This window comes from Oryctolagus cuniculus, chromosome 7 (assembly GCF_964237555.1).
Source record: "Oryctolagus cuniculus chromosome 7, mOryCun1.1, whole genome shotgun sequence".
In the NCBI taxonomy this organism is placed as follows: Eukaryota; Metazoa; Chordata; class Mammalia; order Lagomorpha; family Leporidae; genus Oryctolagus; species Oryctolagus cuniculus.
Window position 1 is genome coordinate 29,874,632 of NC_091438.1, and position 21,878 is coordinate 29,896,509.

Sequence of the window (21,878 nt, forward strand, 5' to 3'; positions counted from 1 at the left end):
TTGATATTCTTTTGTTATCTTCTTGTGATATTTTCTAGATACTGATTTTAGCCTTCCTTTTTTTCCCATTATATGCATTTTAAGCTTATAAATTTACCTCTAAGTATCACTTCGGTTGTACCTCACAAGTTTAATATGTTACATCATTTAAGTTATTCAACTGAAAATATTTGTAAAACACTTTTGGAGTGATTTCTTTATTTAACTAAGGGTTATTTTGAAGAATATTGCTTAATTCCTATATTCAGATGCTTGAAAACCTTCTAACTATCTTTATTCATTTTGTGGCTTAATTCCACTATGGTCTGAGAAGTATACTTTGAATTATTACAATTCTTTGTAATTTGTTTAAACGTTTTATCAATAAACATATCACCTTTGGGTAGGAGTCTATGTATGTACATAATGGATGTGTATTTCGATGTTGTATTTACAAATGTATCTATATTTCTATAAGCCTCTACTTGCAGGTATAGCTCTGTAGCTCTATTTGAGGTTCTCTAAATATCTTGTGGAAATAATAGAATTAAAAATAAGATAATTGGTAGTATAAAAATTTTGAAATTTACACGGTTTTTTCATCACAAGCATTTTTATGAGTTTTTGAGACCACATGAATGCATGGATTTCTTTTCTTTTCTTTTTTTTTTCACAGGCAGAGTGGACAGTGAGAGAGAGAGAGAGAGAGAGAGAGAAAGGTCTTCCTTTTGCCGTTGGTTCACCCTTCAATGGCCGCCGCGCTGTGGCCGGCGCACCACGCTGATCCGATGGCAGGAGCCAGGAGCCAGGTGCTTCTCCTGGTCTCCCATGGGGTGCAAGGCCCAAGCACCTGGGCCATCCTCCACTGCACTCCCTGGCCACAGCAGAGAACTGGCCTGGAAGAGGGACAACTGGGACAGAATCCGGTGCCCCAACCAGGACTAGAACCTGGTGTGCCAGTGCCGCGAGGCGGAGGATTAGCCTATTGAGCCGTGGCGCCGGCGAATGCATGGATTTCAATTTTTGGCATCAGAATAAAATTATCTTTTAATCTACTTTCCATGAATTTTTTTATTTAACCTCATGGATATGTATCTCCAAGTTTGTTAATCACATTGTTTAAATCTCCATTGCTTTTTTTATTTATTTAAAAATTATTTACTTATTTGAGAGGTAGAACTACAGACAGAAAGAGGGAGAGACAGAGAGAGAGGTCTTCCATCTGTTGGTTCACTCCCCAGTGGCCACAACAGCTGGAGCTGGGCAGATCCAAAGCCAGGAACCAGGAGCTTCTTCCAGGTTTCCCACATGGGTACAGAGGCCCAAACACTTGAGTCACCTTCCACTGCTTTCCTAGGCCATTAGCAGGAGTTGAATGGGAACTGGATCAGCTGGGACTCAAACTGGATACCTCAAATTGGGGCCCAAATTGGATGCTGGCTCCACAGCAGAGGCTTAACCTACTGTGGCACAGCAGTGGCTCCAAATCTCCTTTCTACTTACTGAGTCCTTGTAACTTGATACATTGGTTTCCCAGAGAACTTTGTCAAGTAGCCCTCTGTGGTTGTGACTTTGTCAGTTTCTCTTTTCACTTCCATCAGTTTTTGCTTCATGTGTTTTAAACTTATTTCAGAAGTTCATATAATTTTAGAATTATTCTTTCTGCTGGATTGAAAATTTGGCATTAAAATATCTCCTTTATACTCTAGTTTTTTTGTTGTTGTTGTTAGTTTTTTTTTTCTTATTGTCTGCATTCTCTGTTATTATCACAGCTTCAGATCTGCAGATGCTCTCCACTGGTGAAGGTTTGCAAGCATATCATTTTTACTTTCCTCTGACTTTAAAGGGTACTTTTATTTATTTGAAAGGCAGAGTTACAGAGAGAGGAGGAGGTAGAGGAGACACACACACACACACAGAGGTCTTCCATCCACTGATTCACACCTCAAATGGCCGCAACCACTGGAGCTGGGCCAGAGAGAAGCCAGGAGTCCTGAGTTCCTTTCAGGTCTCCCACTTCGTTACAGGGGCCCAAGCACTTGGGTCATCTTCTGCTGCTTTCCCAGGTTCTTTGGTGGGGAGCGGGATGAGAAGTTGAGCATCCAGGTCTCGAACCAGCACCCATATGGGATGCTGGTGTCACAGGAGGAGGCTTGACCAGCTACACCACAACGCAGGCCTGTTGCTTCTTATTTTTAAGAAATACACTCATGTTGGTTTTAGTCATCTAGTTAGGGTGACAATTTTCATTTTAATTGAGTCATTAATCTGTGTTAAGAACAATTTAGAACAAAGTGTTTCATCTTAATATGCATTTCTATTTTCAAATACATGTTCATACTTTTTTTGTTCTTTCTTCTCTTTTTTGTTGAATAAGCTTTTCAAAATGTTCTCCTTATTGTTGCTACTTATATACATCTTCTGGTGGTTACTACTGAGATTATAAAATATACCTATGGCAAATATAAACTAGTAGCTTTATTATTTTTCTGAGTTTTTAAGACCTTATTATAATTCACCATCTCAGAATACATTATCTGTAACCTTTAATTCTTTGGTAACACTGATGTTATTTCATTATCCATAGATATTAAATTTTATTTACTTATTTATTTTTTAACTTTTATTTAGCAAATATAAATTTCCAAAGTACAGTTTATGGATTACAATGGCTTCCCCCCTCCCTTAACTTCCCTTCCACCCACAACCCTCCAACTCCCGCTCCCTTTCCCATTCCATTCACATCAAGATTCATTTTCAATTATCTTTATATACAGAAGATCAATTTAGTATATATTAAGTAAAGATTTCAACAGTTTGCACCCACACAGAAACACAAAGTGTAAAATACTATTTCAGTACTAGTTATAGCATTAATTCACATTGAACAACACATTAAGGACAGAGATCCTACAGGCGGAGTAAATGCACAGTGACTCCTGTTGTTGACTTAACAAATTGACACTCTTGTTTATGGCATCAGTAATCTCCCTAGGCCCTTGTCATGAGTTGCCAAGGCTATGGAAGCCTTTTGAGTTCGCCAAGGTCATAGTCAAAGTGGAGGTTCAATCCTCCCTTCAGAGAAAGGTACCTCCTTTTTTGATGGCTCATTCTTTCTACTGGGATCTCACTCGCAGAGATCTTTCATTTAGGTGTTTTTTTTTTTTTTTTTTTTTTTTTTTTTGCCAGAGTGTCTTGGTTTTCCATGCCTAAAATACTCTCATGGGCTCTTCAGGCAGAACCAAATGCCTTAAGGGCTGATTCTGAGGCCAGAGTGCTGTTTAGGACATCTGCCATTCTATGAGTCTGCTATTTATCCCGCTTCCCATGTTGGATCGTTCTCTCCCTTTTTTATTCTATCAGTTAATATTAGCAGACACTAGTCTTGTTTATGTGGTCCCTTTGACAGACCTATCATTATGATCAATTGTGAACTGAAATTGATCACTTTGACTGGTGAGATGGCATTGGTACATGCCACCTTGATGGGACTGAATTGGAATCCCCTGGCACATTTAATTTTAAATGGTAGGATATTTATTGTTTGATACTATCAGCATTCAACATGTTTCTTCTTTTTATTCTCTTCATTCTGCATTTCTTTTTTTTTTAAGATTTCTTTATTTGTTTGAAAGTCAAAATTACAAGGTGGTGGGGGAAGAGAGGAGGAGGGAAGAGATGTCAATCTTCTATCCACTGGTTCAATGGCTGCAATGGCCAGTACTGGGTCAGGCCAAAGCCAGGAACAAGGAACTTATTCCAGGTCTCCCATATGTATAGCAGGGGCACAAGCACTTGTGCCATCTTTCACAGACAACCAAAGTGGTGTCTTAACCGCTATGCCAAATGCCAATTGCGAGCTTATTTCTTGTGCCATACAATATCCAGTGGGGTTTAACAACATTGAAATTGGTTAGATAACTTAAAATAAAGAGATATAATTCAGATTCTCATCAAGAGTTAGGTGTGAATCAGACTCTTGGAGAAGAACCTGGACTATTTTTGGCCATTTGTGTAGGATGCTTTAAGTAAATTCTTTCAGACTGCTGATCGAACATAATTATGCATATTCTATAGGTACAAGGAAGAGCTAAATGAGCTGGGGATGCGGGGCTCTCTTTCCTAAAAGGTTAATGTAGATAAAAGCCTCTTCCAGCAAGCCCATTGTGCCCTGAAGGAGTTCAAGAGCCTTCCAGGGGGCCTGATTTGCCAGAAGAGTGCCAATAGCCAAGAAGTTGTTGAATGCCAGGAAGGTCAGCATTTTCTTGCTCCCAGCATTGTGTTTTGTGCTATGAGCCAGCCATCACAGGCCTTCTCAGTGCTGAGTTGGGGTCTCATCACCAGAGCACATGGATGTGACCTGAGTGGTTTCTGCTGTAGCACTCCAGGCTCACAGACGGACACTTTGGGAAGGCGAGTTCACCCCACAGCCTAGAAACACATTCTGGCTTCAACTGCAGAAAGAGGAAAGGGGCTGAAGGTGGTGGGAGCTGGACATGCTTGATGACAGTCCCTTGTCTTCGCAGGGTGCTCCTTCTCCATTCACTTCCTTAAAGTTCCTGCTGCAGTCTCCCTGGGGTATTACTTTCCTCGACCAGAAGGCAGGAGAAAGGTGGTGCAGGTAGGACTCACGGGTGTGAATGTGAGTGCTTTCTACACTGGGAGCTGCTATTCAAATATAAATCCTCATTATATTACATGAGGACTTCAAATCATTTGTTGAAAAATAGAATTAAAAATAAGTTACCAGGATCTGGCGTTGTGGCATATGGGGTAAAGCTGCGCTTACAATGCCTGCATCCTGTACCCATACCAGCAGCTGGTTTGTGGTCCAGTTGCTCTATTTCTGACCCATTTTCCTACTAATGGCCTAGAAAAAGTGGTGAAAGATGGCCCAAGTTCTTGGACATCCACCACCCACATGAAACACCTGGATACAGCTCTGTCTACTGGCTTCAGCCTGGTCCAGTGCTAGCCCTTGCAGCCATTGGGGGTAGTGAGCCAGTGGATGAAAGATACTCTCTCTCTGTCTCTCCTTCTCTGTGTAACTCTAACTTTCAAATAAATAAATAAATGTTTTTTTTTAAAATAAATTTACTGTGGTATAAAAATCCTTAAAAATCCCTTATAACTTTCTCATAATACATACTTTCCATGGATTTTTGTGAATATCCCTCATATATATATATATATATATATATATATATATTTGACAGTCAGAGTTAGACTGTGTGAGAGAGAGAGAGAGAGAGAGAGAGAGAGAGAGAAAGGTCTTCCTTTTCCATTGGTTCACCCCCCAAATGGCCACTACAGCCAGCGCGCTGCACCGGTCTGAAGCCAGGAGCCAGGTGTTTCCTCCCAGTCTCCCATGCAGGTGCAGGGCTCAAGCACTTGGGCCATCTTCCACTGCGTTCCCGGGCCACAGCAGAGAGCTGGACTGGAAGAGGAGCAACCAGGACTAGAACCCAGAGTACTGGTGGCCACAGGTCAGATGATTAGCCTAGTGAGCCGCGGCGCAGGCCAACCTCATATATTTTTTTAATCCCTCTTATTTGAGGAGTTGCAAAGAAATCATCTATGACTGTCTGGAACAATGCCTGGGACAAAAATCAATCATGCAAATTAGCCCTGTTAATTTACCAGGAATTAGAGAGTTTAACAACTCAGCTTGATCCTAAAGGATATAACAGTAAAAATAGATTTGGGACATCAGGAGGAATACATTTTGGGTTTTATCTGTTGGAGTTAACCCTGGATACCTACTGTTTGCGCAATAGGATGTGTTTCTGAAATCATTTTAACGTATTCCTCATCTGATTTGATCTTCACAGTAACCTCACTATGAGGACAGCAATACCATCTTTTTGTATGGATGAGGAAATAGCTATACAAACATTAGTCCATTGTCAGTAACTGCTGTCCATGGGAAAACAGAGTGGTGTTGGGACCTGATACTTGTTTTTCTGGTTCTACATCCTCAGTCTTTCTGCTTCAGTGTAATCCTTCAGTGTAATTGGACTCTCATTTTATTATTTGGTAAGCTTTCTTTCCATTGTGCTACTCCTTAGACAAAAATGGGGGGGGGTGGACAGTGAAATTTACAGATTTGAGAGGCTTTTGCAATTGGTTTGGAGTTCTTTGTGTGTGTGTGTGTGTGTGTGTGTGTGTTTAAGATGCATTTATTTATTCATTTTAAAGGCAGAGTTACAGAGAGAGGAGAGGAAACAGAGAGAGAGAAAGATCTTCCATTCATCGGATCACTCCCCAAATGGCCTTAATGGCTGGAGATGGGCCAGGCCAAAGCCAGGAGCCAGGAGCCAGAACTTCAGGTCTCCCACATGGGAGGCAGCGGCCCGAGTACCTGGGTCATCTTTGGCTGCTTTCTTAATACTTTAGCAGTGAGCTGGATTGAAAGTAGAGTGACTGGGACTCAAACCTGTGCTCCTATGGGATGTTGGTGTTACAGGCAGCAGCTTAATCTGCTGTACAACACCAGGCCCTGCTTGGAGTTAAGAGAATCACATAGTTATCCCTGGGATTGAATTTAATCATGAAACTGCAATTGTAGGTTCATCCCAATGCTGTGAACTGTGGACCTCCCACAAGGGTAGATGTTGCCCAGGAATAATTATCCTTCTTCTCCAAGAGTGGTAGAGCAGATTTTGTCAACAAGTGTGCTTTGGGCGTTGTGCTGGGGACCACAGGGAATAGAGTAGAAGTTTATTACAAGGTTCTTGCTCCCAGGAGCTGAAATCTAGACTAACTAAATGCACACAAAATAATCTGCTGCCAGCTCTCCTTGAAAGAGCATTTCAGAGGAAAGGAGAGATAGTGGGAGCAAAAGAAGCTGCATGGAACTGTAGGAAAGAAGTGTCCTCTAAGGCAAGTCAGTGATGAGAACTCAGTACCCTGAAGGGGGCAATGCACATTTCCAAGTGGAGGGTCAGTGTGAAGAAAGCTCAGAGGCGGGCGCAGTGAGAGGATGTGGTGAGACAGTGAAGGAGGCATCTTCATGGTGGTGGGAGGAGAAACCACTCATCCCCTCTCCTATTAGGAGAAGAAAGACTGAGGCCAAGACAAACCTGAGGTAGGAGCAAGGAGAAGCAGGTTCTCGTGGTGATGCTGTGGCAAGGACTCCACCCCTTCCTGCTGTACTGTTAATCAGGATGACCCTCAGAGGTGTGAGCTGTCCCCACTCAGAGAGAATGTGACCTTTCTGGGAGGGGGAGGCGTAGGGAAGGAGGGGAGTTGAGAAGAAATTCTTTGAGATGGGCAGGAAGTAAGCTTCTGTTTGAGCACTTCACCCCACGGACAGACTTTCCACAAGAACATCCTCGGCTTTCAAGGCTGATTCAGGCAATGATCTTCCTTTGGGAGATTTCACATCTCTTCCCTTTCCTGCTTGGTACATACTTTTTTTTTTTTCTTATGGCAGATTTTGTATTTTTAGCCCAGGCAGTTGCTGTGGCAACCACTAGAGCTGAACATTTTGTTTCCCAAGAACAAATGTATGCTTAAATATTCAAGCAATTTTCAGTTGTTCAAAGGAACTGAGATTTCTAACATATTATTTAAACCATATGAGTGAATTTGAATTTTCTCTCCTTTGCCTTTAAGAGTTCCCACAGTGCTCACACCTTTTCAGAATTGGTGAGAGAAGGGACAGGGGTCAGAATTAGTGTTTACATCAAACATGGGAATACCTTGGAAAAAGGGAACTAAGGAGTAATTTGATGTTTGCTTGCCACTTCTATTTGATCTTAATTTTGAAGATTTTAATATTTGTGCTCTCCAGATAATGAATATTGGAGCTCATTTCTTCCTTCCTTGAGAAAGGAAGATGCATTAGAAGTTACTCTTCCCCAGCCTTTCAATCAAGAAGGACCATTCTTCTCATGTCCTGCTTACCTCCAAGTTGCTGGCATTGAAAAATGTTTTTTTCCTCAAATTTGATCACAACTACTTTAGAAAAGTTGTAGAAATTCCTTTATTATATCTGTTTTTCTTTTTCTCCCAATACTACGTGCATAATATACACGTGTAATATAAACATTCTCTTATTTTGATATCTCAGGTTTTGAAGCCCCCACATTGCTTTCAAGTGCATCAGAATGTGAGAATGGATCTTTCCATCATCAAGATAAGGAGTTGTTAACTTTGGGTCCATGAACTTGGATGGAAAAGTAATTAAAGCATTATTTTTGCTAAATTCTCATTGAGATGTATAGTTTCTGTCTATAAATGTAGATAACAAATCAAGTCTAGTGGTCACTTTGTTGATACTAGTAACATTATCATATTACAATTTTTGAACAGTTATATCAAACATTTTGCTTGCCCATTACTATTTTGAAATTGTTGTAGCTATGAGATATCTATGGAGTACAATCTTGTTATCTCTTCAGTTAATAATGAAACACACACATACATACCAAAAATTTTATATTTGGTATTTTGATGACTATATTTAAATATTTATCTCTTTAAAACAAGTTATATTTTAATCTACGCATTTAAAAATTATTCTCTGAAGGGAGTCTTTAGGTCTTCCAGAATGCCAGCAGGCTCCCTGGCACACAAACTTTTAACAACTCTGCATTTATGCATTTATGTGTTTGTATTCTTGTGCTATCATCTCTACATCTATAACAAGCTGTGTTAAGGAAATAAGATTCCTTAGCTTTGCTTTTTAAAGTCACTGAAACATGGAAGCATATTTCTCAGTACTGTAATTTGGACCTTGCCAAAGAAGCCCTGCTTTTTTTTTTTTTTAGAGTAGGTGATGAAGATTTGCCATTGCCTGGCACATATTCTACACTCTGTCCATTGCCTTTGAAAGGTGCCTGTATACCTGGAAATTTAAAAATGATGCTGCAGAAAGAAGTAATATCAGTCAGAGCTGGTTCAAAACTCAGAATCCACTCTGTTAACTGAAGCAGGAAGAGATTTAGGGATTGTAGAAAATTACATGCTGGAGTTGAAGGAGAAAAGTTCAGAGAAAGATACCCTTGGTGCTCTGGAAATTGGGAAATTGAAAGAATTGCAGGAACCCACCACTGGTGCTGTTGGCTACTGCAGCCACAAATGATGTAATTCACAGAAGGACACCTGGAGACTGCTTTACAGCATCATGTTAACTGTCTTCTGCAGTCCATATGACTCATACCACTGTCTGGTGCTGCAGGGACCTTAATATTTTCTGTTTGTCCTCAGCTTTCTAGATATTGCACTTCCCTTTCATCGCTGGAATCTAACCTAGGATCTCACTGGTTAGAATTTGTACATCTCAGGCACCCAGCCTCTGGGAAATCAAGGCAACATGAGGTGGGGAGCAGAGAGAAAGGAAGGTGGGCACAGAGAAAATCACAGAAAATCCAACCACAATCCTGGAGGAGGGGGGAATGGTGGGAAAATATAGGTTTGGATGTTGTGATTTCTGAACCCTTGGCTGTGTGTGCCTTCAGGTAACACACTAGTCTCCTCTGACACTCAATTCTACATTTACACAGGTTTAATTTTAAGCTCTTCTACATTATGATTAAGGTACCTTTCAATTCTGAATCCCCTTGGTCCATGGTTTTGGGAGGTGATTTCTTGGAATTCAGTCTTTTGAAAGGAAAATTGGCTTCTTTGCTTATGAGCCCCGATGAATGAATGGTTCTATGGGACGTGGAACCTGTTGGACAATGGACTGAGGAAACGCTGGAGACTTCTTAAGGTTTTCTTGCATTCCACAGAGGGGTTGCTTTTCTTTTCAATACCCCCCTATTGTGGGATGGCATCTTTCTCTGCTGCCTAGGTAGTCCACTGGGGGAAAATCATACTGAGGATTTGATTGCATTAACTCAGTCTCATCCCTTATGTGCATTCACATGGGAGTGTGTAGGAGATAATTTCTTACTAGTCCAGTGGTAATCCTGTATTCTGCATCTTGAATCATTTCCCAGTAAACGTGTTCATCTCCAGCTTCATCACTTCCCCACAAACTCTATCTCTTGTCATGCTGCCAAGGAGGGAGCAACAGAACAAGAATCAAAATATCTCAGATATCCTAGTAGCTGAAAGCAGGATGGGTTGGACAAAAGTGTTTTCCTGCTGTTCTATTATGATCAATTAGTTCCTCAGGGGGCTTTCTTTGTATCAAGCCTTCTAGAAAGTCCTTTCCTATAGGCAAGTGCACTCCAGAGGCCAGGCCCACTATGTTCAGAGTGCTGAGTTCATTATCTAGGGGCAACCAGGTGTACCACTTTGTCACACATCAAGTGAAAGCCTGGAAGAGACTTTGAATCATTCATGTTAATTCTACAAGCTTATTGCCTCCAAAGTGAAAGGATTATGTGCAGCTGAGAGATCTGTTTTAGCAGGAATTTCCAATATGGAAAGTACTTAATATTTGATTTCATGCTTTACAAAGACCAGGCCTTGGTTTCCACGGCATGTCAACAATTCTATTCCTGTCCTGAGAGTGGGGAGGCCCTTGGACAGAGGTGGGGTGAAGTTAGAGAGCCAGGTTTCCTGTCACTATTGGCTCTGTTGAAGGGAGATAAGATAGCTGGACAGCTGAGTGAAAAAAGCAAAAAAAAAAAAAAAAGCTTTATGTGGTTATTTTCGGCCCAAGAAAGATTAAAAAAATCAATTTAATTCACTTTTAAAATACAACTATTGGTCATGTATTTGTAAAGATCAATGCTGCAATTATAAAAGGATTAGAGTTGAAAATATGTGATTTCAGACTTTATTATTTCAAGAGATAATTATAATGAATACACATCTAAATACTTTGATACAACTCTGTGATGATTGCTAATATATGGTTATAAACCATATCTGATGATCCAGAGAAGATTTGTTTCTCTGTGAGGCAGAGAAGGCATTATTAGAAAATGTGAAATTTGAGAGAACCTTGAAAGAATTAGAGTTTAATAAATAAGTGATGGTAAAGATTAGTAACATAGAGGGAAGTGTTTCGTGTAGAAGCTGAAACTTGAACTGGGACACAAAGTAGAAGGATGAAGGACATCATCTGAGAAATGCAGAGTTGCCATGAGTTTAATATCAATGAATAAACAATACATATTAAATAGGGTGTATCTAAACAGAAACACGAATAAAATATGTGTTGACTGGCTATGTATTGACCAATTATGTATTTGATTGTTTGACAAAAATGTGTGGCCAGTGGCTCATAGGAACCTAGTTTCATATTTCTTCTAGGAGCAATGGGTCAGTATTTACTAATTTGTCACTTATGGTAAGTTTATAGAGTACAACTACCATAAATAATGGAATCTCCTGTATTTGTCATACTTCAATTAGGCAATAATACTGATAATAGGTACATTTAATTTCTATGCACTGTGTATCAGGCATTGTGATAGATGAAAGAGATATAGTGATGAAAGAGAAAAACACAGACTATTCTCTCCCATTTACAGGAAATGGAAATACTAATCTACTCCTTACAAAAGTGATGGGTGTGAGGAAGAAGTGAGGCATGTGGTGGGAGGATGCAGAAAAAGGGAGCAATCTACAGGTAGGTACTATTATTCTCTCATGCAGGGGGCTGGAGGCGCAGAATGGCTGAGTAATTTGTCCCAGATTCCCTCTTCCTACTTTTCCCAACTGTTCCTGGGGGTGGACAATGTTGGGAGGTTGGAAGGCAGAAGTGATGAGTAATCTCACTATAAAAGGAGTCTTGATTTTATTGATATTCACTTGCAATACTATGGTAGAGAAATGGAAAATGTCACTGCACACAGCGACAGAAATGATGAACCAGTAGTGCTTCCATTTTAATGGCAGTTGGTGAGATACAAGTGAGTTTTCTAAGCATTTCATAATTCACCATTTTTCATGGATAAACCCACTGCATAAGGCAAGATAATCCTATGAAAATCTATCCTAGTCTCTAAAATAGAAAAATAGTTTCCTGCTTTCTTCCTTTTTCTTCCTTCCTCATGTCTGTTTCTTTTTTCTCACATTATGTTTTCTCCATTGAGCTGTGTTCAATGTTATGATTAAGTTTACAGTTGATATTCTCTTGTTACTGAGAGTAAGAGACTAAAGAGAAGAAAAGCAAATAGTAATTTGTTTTCTCATTGAACTCTCACTTTCTAGACATTTAATTTGTTCTTGGTAATGGTAACAACTCCTCAGGGACCTTGGCTACATGTGCACTAGAAATGGAAAAATCTATAGGGAAACATGTTTCCTTGTTGTTGTGACTACAACAACAGCCTATGGCCTTGAGCTTAAAGCGAGTTGCACTTTCCAGTGACAAGGTATAGGCACAAGAGAAGCAGAAAATGCAGAGTACCCTTTAGGAGAGTGCATGGTGAGGCATGATCCCAGAAGGCATTTGTCAGGTGGAGATCTTAATGAACAACCTGTCAAAGCAGTCCTGTGTCCAGACCAAGGAGGAAAACTTCAGAGTTTCTCAAGGCATTTTGCTTTTTTTTTTTTTTTTTTTTTTTTTTTTTTTTTTTGACACCTTTGCTGTTTTCATTGAGGTTCTGGAGATGCATCCATTGAAGGACAGTTCTGACTGACTTCCCTGAACACCTTCCCAGCACAATAGTCTTGGAGTGGATGGGAATGATCCCGCCTGGGTTTTCTGATGGGAAACAGACCCTTGAGAGAGAAAATGGTTTGTCTAGGGCTCTCCAGCCAGTGAGTAACACAGCTTTGATTGGAAGTAACCATCAGAGGCAACGAAACAGAAAAAAAAAAAAAAAAAGTCCTTATCTGGAAAATAAGCTTCCTAATTTACCACGGAATAAGGGCTCAGTCACCTTCCATTTAAAATCAGTGGACTTCAGTGATGTTTAAAAATCCTGTACTCTGCCAATGTCACCGCAAACATGGCTGATTAAATCCCAGAGAATTGCAGATCAAATGAAAACAGGGTTTGGACTTCAGTTGTAGGATTGAGCCATTTGATTAGAAAAATCTCTTATATTTTGGACAGAAACTCTACATGGAAACACAGCTGAGCTTAGCCTGCTTATTTAAAATAAGACACTGGCAAAATTGCAACACATATGTGGGAGATCTTTTACAAATGGACATCAGTATTCCAACTGGCAGAAGTAGATTCAGTGTAGGTTTGTTGAATAAAATGCAGGCAGCACAGTTAAATTTGAATTTCTTATAAATAATTAATTATTTCCTTTAAAAAATTCATTGATTTATTTGAAAGGCAGTGTTATAGAGAGAGGGAGATACAGATTTTTCCATTTGCTACTTCACTCCCTGGATGGCTGAGATGGTCAGTGCTGGGCCAGGCCAAAGCTGGAAGCCAGAAACTTCATCCAGGTCTCCCATGTGGGATGTAAAGACTCAAGTACTTGGGCCATCATTTGCTGCCTTTTCTAGGTCATTAGTAGGGAACTGGATTGAAAGTGGAGCAGCTGGGACAGGAACCAGTGCCCATATGAGATGCTGGCATCCCAGGCTGCAGCTTTACCCACTGCCACAACACTGGTCCCCTAAATGACTTCTTAGTATGAGGATGTATCCAATATTGTGTGCCTTATACTTATACGAACAAATTATCCATTGTTTATATGAAATTTCAACCTGAGTGTTTTGTATTTTTATTTACTAAATCTGAAAATTTTAATCATGTACCTTAAAATCAACAACTGGCCCCAGATAACAGAAGTGTAAGTAGTATCACAGACATATTGTCTTCCCAAAGCATATGTTTAATAAATGATTATACATGCTCAATAAAATGAAACATCTCCCTAGCTAGTAAGTAAATTTACTTTTCAACAGTGCTACAATGTAGATATTATATTTTTGCTTTCAGAGGACTCATCTGAATTTTTCAGGGTCACATAGTTGGTAGGTGACATCGGTGACATAATATCGAAGTTTTCTTCACACAAAACCCCATGTTATTTCTATATAGAAATCCATAAATGTTGAGATATCTCATAATCTTAGGAGAAAATCTTGAGATATATACATTTTATATATGGTAAAAAAATCCTACTGGACCAACTAGAAGTTCACACTGCAAACTTAAGATAAACCACTGATTTGGATAGCTGGGGCTATCAAGAGTACTTCAGAGGCTGGTGCTTGGCCTGGAGGATAAGGTACCAGTTAGAACACCCATGTCAAATAAAAGGGTGCCTGGGTTTGAGTTCTGGTTCTGGCTCTTTATTCCAGCTTCCTGTTAATGCAGCCCCTGGCAAGGAGTGGTGATGGCTTGAGTTCTTGGGTCCAGATTAATCTAAATGGGAGACCAGGATTGAGATCCAGCTTCCAGCTTCAGCCTACCCCAAGTCTGACTGTAGGGGAATCTGGGGGGTAAGACAATCTATTGGAGCTTTTTCTGTCTGTTTATCTGTCTGTCTATCTGTCTCTCTTGCTCCCTGTCTCTCAAATGTAAAAAGAAGGGTACTGCATGTATTTCTTCGCCTGTACTTAAGATCTTTAGGTCATGTACTCAAAGAGTGCTGCTCAAACTCTACTTTAGAGAATGAAAATCCAATTGGAGAACATTTCACATGCTCCAAAGAGAAAATTTGGATCCAACAAAGAAAAGAAGAAAAAAAGAAAAGGAAAGAAAAGAGGAAATCCATAGGAGGCAGGATAAAAAGAGAAGTTCCAAGTCAAAGGGAGGAATAATAGCCTGAACCCACATGGTTCACAGCTCAACTGGTCCTGGAGGTAAGTTCTAGGGACTAGATATGGGTTTTTCATTCTCATAGAAGACAAGCTACAATATCTAAAGTCATTGAGATTATCAGCTACAATGGAGTCTCCTATTTATTGTTAAGATTGTTGGAGGTAGATCCTGTCCATGGAAAAAGAACTAGAAAAATTAGACACAAGAACATACTAGCTACACACTAGAACCTTGTTGAAAAATGTGTAAACAATGAGAATTCAGAATACCAGAATTCCTTGATAAGTGTGTGTAGAGTACAGATTTACCCCACTCATGAGGTACAAGAATCTGAGATTCAGAAATCAGTGCAAAACCGATCCAGCTGTGTGGAAAATCTAGGGCTCTGTGTACTTCCCCAGATCAGCACAATGGAATTTCTTCCCCTGGAGACCACCTCTAGGAAAGGTGAACTTATAAAAATCACAAATAACACAAGCAATTCCTGAGGAAGGCTTAGCAACAACAGGAAAGAGAAAAATGATTATAGATGAAAAAGAATGGGAAAATAAATATACTTAAAATGTTCACCTTAAACTTAAAAAGAAGGGATAGATACCAGAAGATAGGAACAACTTAATATAATAAAAAGCACAAAAATTATAGAATATGAGCTAGACCTAAAGTATATGTGGCTGAAGACAAGAGTAATACATGGAAGAAGAACTGAACTAAACATCTATGATGTAGGAAAGAGTGATAGGTTTATATTATGAAGAAATTAAAATATGTGGAAGTTAGAATGATAAGATTTAATACAAATGAGCTAGAAAAATGGGGATGAGATGACACTCAAAAAATACTGGTTTGAAATTTTTCAGTACCAAAGAAAGATATGAGTACTCATTAAATTGCACAACCAATCTCAAGATGGATGAATTTCATAGTGAAATTGCAGAATAACAAAGAAAAACAAATGTTATAGGTACCTGGGGAAAAAAGATTACTCACAAGGAAAACTGAAGACTCATAGCCTACTTTAGCAACAATAGAAGCCAGAATAAAATGGAATAATGTTTGCAAAATGTTCAGCTAAGCTGTCATTGAAAAGTATGATGAAATAAAATTATTTTCATACAAAAAAAAGACTAGGTTTACCAATAACAGATATTCACTGAAAAAGAAATACTAACAGATGAAATTCAAAGAAAGGGAAATTAGTCCAGAAGAAAGGTTAAACATGCAAAAATCAGTGGGTAGTAAAGGATTTGGGAAATGGGGCTGGAGCTGGCCACCACCTGCAGTGCCAGCATCCCATCTGGGTGCTGCTTCCAGTCACAGCTGCTCCACTACTGATCCAGCTTCCTGCTAATGCGCCTGGGAAAGCAGTATAAGACTGCCCAAGTGCTTGGGCCTCTGTACCCATGTGGGAGACCCAGAAGAAGCTCCTGGCTCCTGGTTTCAGATAGGCCCAACTCCGGCTGATGCAGCCATTTTGGAAGTGAACCAGCACATGGAAAACTTTGTCTCTGTCTCTCTGTCTGTCTCTATGTTCCTTTCAAATAAATAAATAAACCTTTGAAAAAAAAATTTATTAAGTATGCTGGTAATCAAACTGTTGATTGTATAAACAACAACAACAACAAAAGACTTTGGGAAGTTTAAAAACAAGGTGGAACTATTGTGGAATAATATGAAAATGGGAGAGGATTGGACTTAGAGCATTCTAACTTTCTTCTATTGGTCAATAAAAGATATTGACTAAACTTGAACTTTATTAGGTATCTATGTTAAATAACAGAAATAAAAGATATTTATTCAAAGAGAAAATGATGAAAGGAAAAGAGAAAATCTGATAGCATATGAAAAAGAAGCTGGTAAACAATGTAGATAACAAGAAACACAAAAAAGATAGAAATATCTATGTATTAGTAATCACAATAAATACAAAGGGATTAAACTCAATGTGAAAAGGCAGAACATTTCAAACTAAATTATAGAGTCTATTATTAATATATCTAAAAAGAAAGAATAAAGAAAATTTTAAAATAAAACTATTTTTAAAAATATATTAGATGGCCGGCGCCGCAGCTCAGTAGGCTAATCCTCCGCCTTGCGGCGCCGGCACACCGGGTTCTAGTCCCAGTCGGGGCGCCGGATTCTGTCCCAGTTGCCCCTCTTCCAGGCCAGCTCTCTGCTGTGGCCCGGGAGTGCAGTGGAGGATGGCCCAAGTGCTTGGGCCCTGCACCCCATGGGAGACCAGGAGAAGTACCTGGCTCCTGCCATTGGATCGGCACGGTGCGCCGGCCGCAGCACACTGGCCGCAGCGGCCATTGGAGGGTGAACCAATGGCAAAGGAAGACCTTTCTCTCTGTCTCTCTCACTGTCCACTCTGCCTGTCAAAAAAAATAAAAATAAAAAAATAATAAAAAATATATTAGGAAAACAGCTAAAATCCTAATATTAGTATCAGAGAAATTTATATGGCACAACTATTAATAGTTTTTAAAACTATTATTTCCTGGGGCTGGCACTGTGGCATAGAAGGTAAAGCTGCTGCCTGTGATGCCAGCATTCCATAAGGGATCTGTTTCGAGTCCCGGCTGTTCCATTCCCAATCCAGCTCTCTGCTGTGGCCTGGGAAAGCAGTGGAAGATGACCCAAGTCCTTGAGCCCCTGCATCCACATAGGAGACCCAGAAGGAGCCCCAGGCTCCTGATTTCGGATTGGCGCAGCCCCAGCCATTGTGATCAACTGCAGAGTGAACCAGCAGATAAAAAATCTTTCTCGCTCTCTATCTCTGCCTCTCTGTAACTTTGCCTTTAAAATAAATAAATAAATCTTTTTACAAAACCCAGTTATTTCCTAATGAATAAAAGAACAATTCATCAGCAACCTCTAATATCATATTACAAAAGTAATCATAATCGGAAGTATTTTTTACCCCTTTCAGAAACTGATAAGCCAAACACATAAAAAATGTAAAGAAATAACCACATTATTGTTAGCATTAGTAAAATCAACTTTAACAGGCATATTTAGAACCACTCACCTATTGAATAGAGAAGTTACCACATATTCTTCATTTTATAGCTACTTTTCCAGAGACAGAAAAGAAGGGAAGACTTGCCAGGTTGACCCATAAACCTACCGTAACTTAAAGAGCAAAATAAGACAAGAACTACAAGAAATGATAATTGAGGACAAACTCATTTATAAACATAAATACAAATTTTATAAAGTATAATAAAATTGGAGAGGTTTTCTTTTAAAGATTTATTTATTTACTTGAAAGGCAGAGTTACAGAGAGAGAGAGACAAAGAGAGAGATCTTCCATCTGCTGGTTCACTCCCTAGATGGCCATAATAATCAAGACTGGACCAGGAGAAGCCAGGAACCAGGAACTTCTTCCAGATCTGCCACATGGGTGCAGGGGACCAGAGACTTGAGCCATTTTCTGTTGCTTTTCTGAGTACATTAGCAGGGGGCTGGATTGGAAGTGGAGCAGCTGGGACTGGAACCAGCACCCATATGGGATGCTGGTACTGCAGGGCGCAGCATCACCCACTGCCACAGCACCGATCCCAGAGATGGCTCTTTATTGTTATTTTTTAATTCTATCATGACTAAGGAGGATTTGTCCTACAAATGCAGGGTTATAGTAACATTAGGAAATCAATAAAGTTTGTACATTAACAGGTGCAAGGAGAAAAATCGCGTAACAATCAAATAAGTACAGGAAAGATTCACTCTGTGTGATTGAACACAACACTTGGCAAAAGTAATGGAAAAAGTTCCTGGAATTGATTAAGAGAATTTGACAAGGCCTAGTAAACAAGATGCCCATATTCTACACTGAAGTGCCTGGGTTCAGTTCCTAGCTTTGGCTCCTACTATAGGAGTCTGACAACTGAAACCCTGGGAGATAATGGTGATGGTTCAAGTAACTGGGTCCCTGCCACCCATGTGGGATACTAACATTGAGTTCTTGGCTCCAGATTCCAGATCCCACCCAGCCCCAGCTGTCGCAAGCATTTGGGTTCTGAATCAGCATATGGTAGCTCTCTGTGTCTCTCATCTCTGTCTCTCTCCCCTCAAATAATTAATTTTTTTAAAATTTGACAAAATGAGTACAGAATACCATCCTTGGAAGCTTAGAATCTTCTTGTTTCTGTCTGTAGTTGTATTGGAGATCTTAGGCAATCTGAAAAGGCAAGAAAATAAAAGAGGAAGAGTAAACATCAGATTAGGAGAAATAAAATTCTCTGTCTACAGACAAGCTATTTGAACAAATATTTGAGAAACTGAAAATTTAAAGATCAATGTTAGGGATGCAGTGGTTACCTGCTTGGGATGCCTGCCTCACCAATCAGAGTGATTGGGTTTGAATCCTTCTGTCACCATGTCTAGGTTTGAGTCTCGGCTGTGCTTCCAATTCTAGTTTCCAGCTAACACACACCCTTGGAGGCAGCAGATAAGGGCTCAAGTACCTGGGTCTTTGCCACCAACATGGTGAATCTGGAATGAGTTCCCAGATCTTTGCTTCAGATTGGCCCAGCCCCAGCTGTTGAGGGCATTTGGAAAATGAATCAGTGATCTCTCTGTCTCTGTCTCTCTGCCTGTCAAGCAAATGAAAAGAGTTTTAAAAATGAGATCCATATTGTATACTTGAGTGTAAGGATAGGGAGAAGTTTTCAGCACATGGATTTCATCGTGTAAGACTGCCATGTTGCACATGCATCTGTCTCCAGCCATTCCTCTTTCAGATCTGGATTTAACTTGATTACTCCACTCAGTCTTCCATTTTCTGTGATAGATTCTTTTTTGGTTAGATTCTCTGTATTGAACACTGAATCGTATATTTCCATTGCATAACCTCTCTCTTTGACTTAGTGTAATTGTAGCATGGGCTGTTGGAAATATTTTGAGACGTCATCAAATACACAGCAGGATTTCCTGTTCCAACTTATCCACACTTTCAGTCAATGCATCGAAGGATCTTAGGTCCCTGTAGTCTTTGCCAAAAGCAATTCTATCCTACCTAACTTAATAAGAAGCTGAATATTTTGATACTTCTTTTTCAGTGACAGAAGACAAAGGCATTTGCAACACTTTTTATCCTGCTGTGGGAGCTTCAGGCAAAGGAAAATTTATTTGCTCTGATAGCTGTGCTGATTGAATGACTGTCACAGCTGGGGTGGAATGTGGGGAAAAGGACAGTGACCCAGGAGGGAAAAGTAAATAGATAGGAGAGAGCACTGGGGCTCAATTACTGCAGACTGAGGGAGTTCATCTAGTGGAAACCTTTCCTTCCTGCACTTGAGAGCAGTCTGAACCTTTTCCTCTTCGATGTTCTTATCCTCCAGACAGCTAGGGGAATATATACCTCTGCACAAAAGCTTGTAAGAAAATAATCTACCTGGCATTTACTAAATGTCTTAGGTTTACAAAGTGATTACATATGCATGATCTCATTATAAGCTCACAATATCCCTGAACCTAAGGTGTGGTGCGTTCCCATTGCATAAGGAAGGACATGGACTTTCCAAAAGCTTAAATGACTGTTCAGTCACACAGCTCATTCAGTGGCAGGGCCCAGATTCAAGCCAGGAGGTTGTCAGTGCTCTTCCAGCCTTGCACTGGGGCCCAGTGACTGATGCAAATGACTGGCAGTAAACAGGGTATCAGAAGCCACCTGTCTCTAGGGTACAGCTTGTCTGGGAGCCCAGGTCTCTGCCAATAACAGAGCAGAAACAGACTGTTTTGGGGCCCATTGCATGTATCCTTAGTGCTCCAAAGATTTCACCTCCTGCATAAGGCTCTAATGGGGTCTCTTGGATTGGATTCTTTCTTGACTTGTCCACTGAGTTTGTAATCGTAGGCATCTTATTAAATCTCTCTGGTCTCAATTTTTCTATTCATTAGATACAGTTAGTAATAATTACTCCAATAATATTATTACTATTGTGACAATATAGTAAATAATAAACATCTTACAATAAATATAAAAGAAAGGTATTATTATCCTTGCCAATAAAAATATAACAAACAATACCAGAAGCCTTTAAATTCAGTTGTATGTTCTTGAACTCCTCATGTAAATTTGAAAGAGCTGACTAGTATTGTGAACACTTATTTTTTTCTAATTTGAAAAATACTAAGAAATCTTATTTAAAAGCCATCCATATTTCTAGTATTGGAAAGCAGATATGAAGCAAGAGTTTGCAATCTCCTGCCCCTCCCTCACCTTCGCTGTGCCTAGTAACTCTCAGTTCTACCCCCAGAGTTAAGCATTATCTCCTCTGTCTTACTGCCATTCTTTTTATTCCTAAATGTTTTGATTTTCAGGAAATGTTCTATTTGATGACCACTATTTCTATGCAGTGGTGACCACACCTTGCAATCACACAGAGCTCTACAGCTTGTGAAATACTTGCTTGTGTACTACCTCCTTTGATTCTTCTAGAAACCTGTATACAATGTTTAATATGTCCTCCGGGTAGCTGTCAGGATGACACCATGGTTGTTTATGAGGCTCAAGATCATGTGTCCATCAGGAATCACAGTTTAGTGAGAGAGAGGAAAATCACACACACACACACACACACACACACATCTGCTTATATAGTCATTACACTAAATTAATTCTGTCTGGGTCTGGGAGAAAAAAATTTAGGAAATACTTTGGATAGGAAACTCTGGTAAATGATATTAGAATCCAGAAAACCAGTACTTTTTCAAAATCAGAACAATAGAAAGGACTCCAACTTGTATATTGTGGCTGTAAGTCCAAGCTTCTTTCTCTCATGCATTGCTGTAGAGTTTATGGTTTTCCCATTCAAAGCGGGGATGTGTTATGTAATGTTTAACCAGAGTCAAAAGAATTTCCCAGCTTCTACGACATTTAGTGTAGCTGACAGGCATGTGACTGCCTAAATGGATTCTAAAGTTCACAGAATTACCAGTTATTGTAAGAATAACCTTGGCTTATCAAGATGTGGATTACGCAAAATGGACAAGAAAGGAACATTTACTTTTGTAATGTTTCACAGTAACCATTCAGAATCCTGGCCCTCGTGCTAACTCTTACTCTCTGAGGCCCCACTGTGGGAATACAACCAGGGCAGCCTGATCCTTAACCTGGGCCTATCTCTAAACTGTCCATTGCCACTGACTAGCCAGTGTCTTATAATGACACCTATCAGATTGCAATGGAGTCTAATATGAATATGTTAACAATAAGTAGTAATCATTTGAGATAGTACAATGTTGATACTG

At 39.7% G+C, this 21,878-nt stretch overlaps 1 pseudogene; it reads right to left on the reverse strand.

Moving 5' to 3' along the window:
• Positions 1-13,838, reverse strand: part of LOC127493524 (adenylyl cyclase-associated protein 1-like) — a 47,067-nt pseudogene extending 33,229 nt beyond the window's left edge.
• Between the last annotated feature and the right edge of the window lie 8,040 nt (positions 13,839-21,878).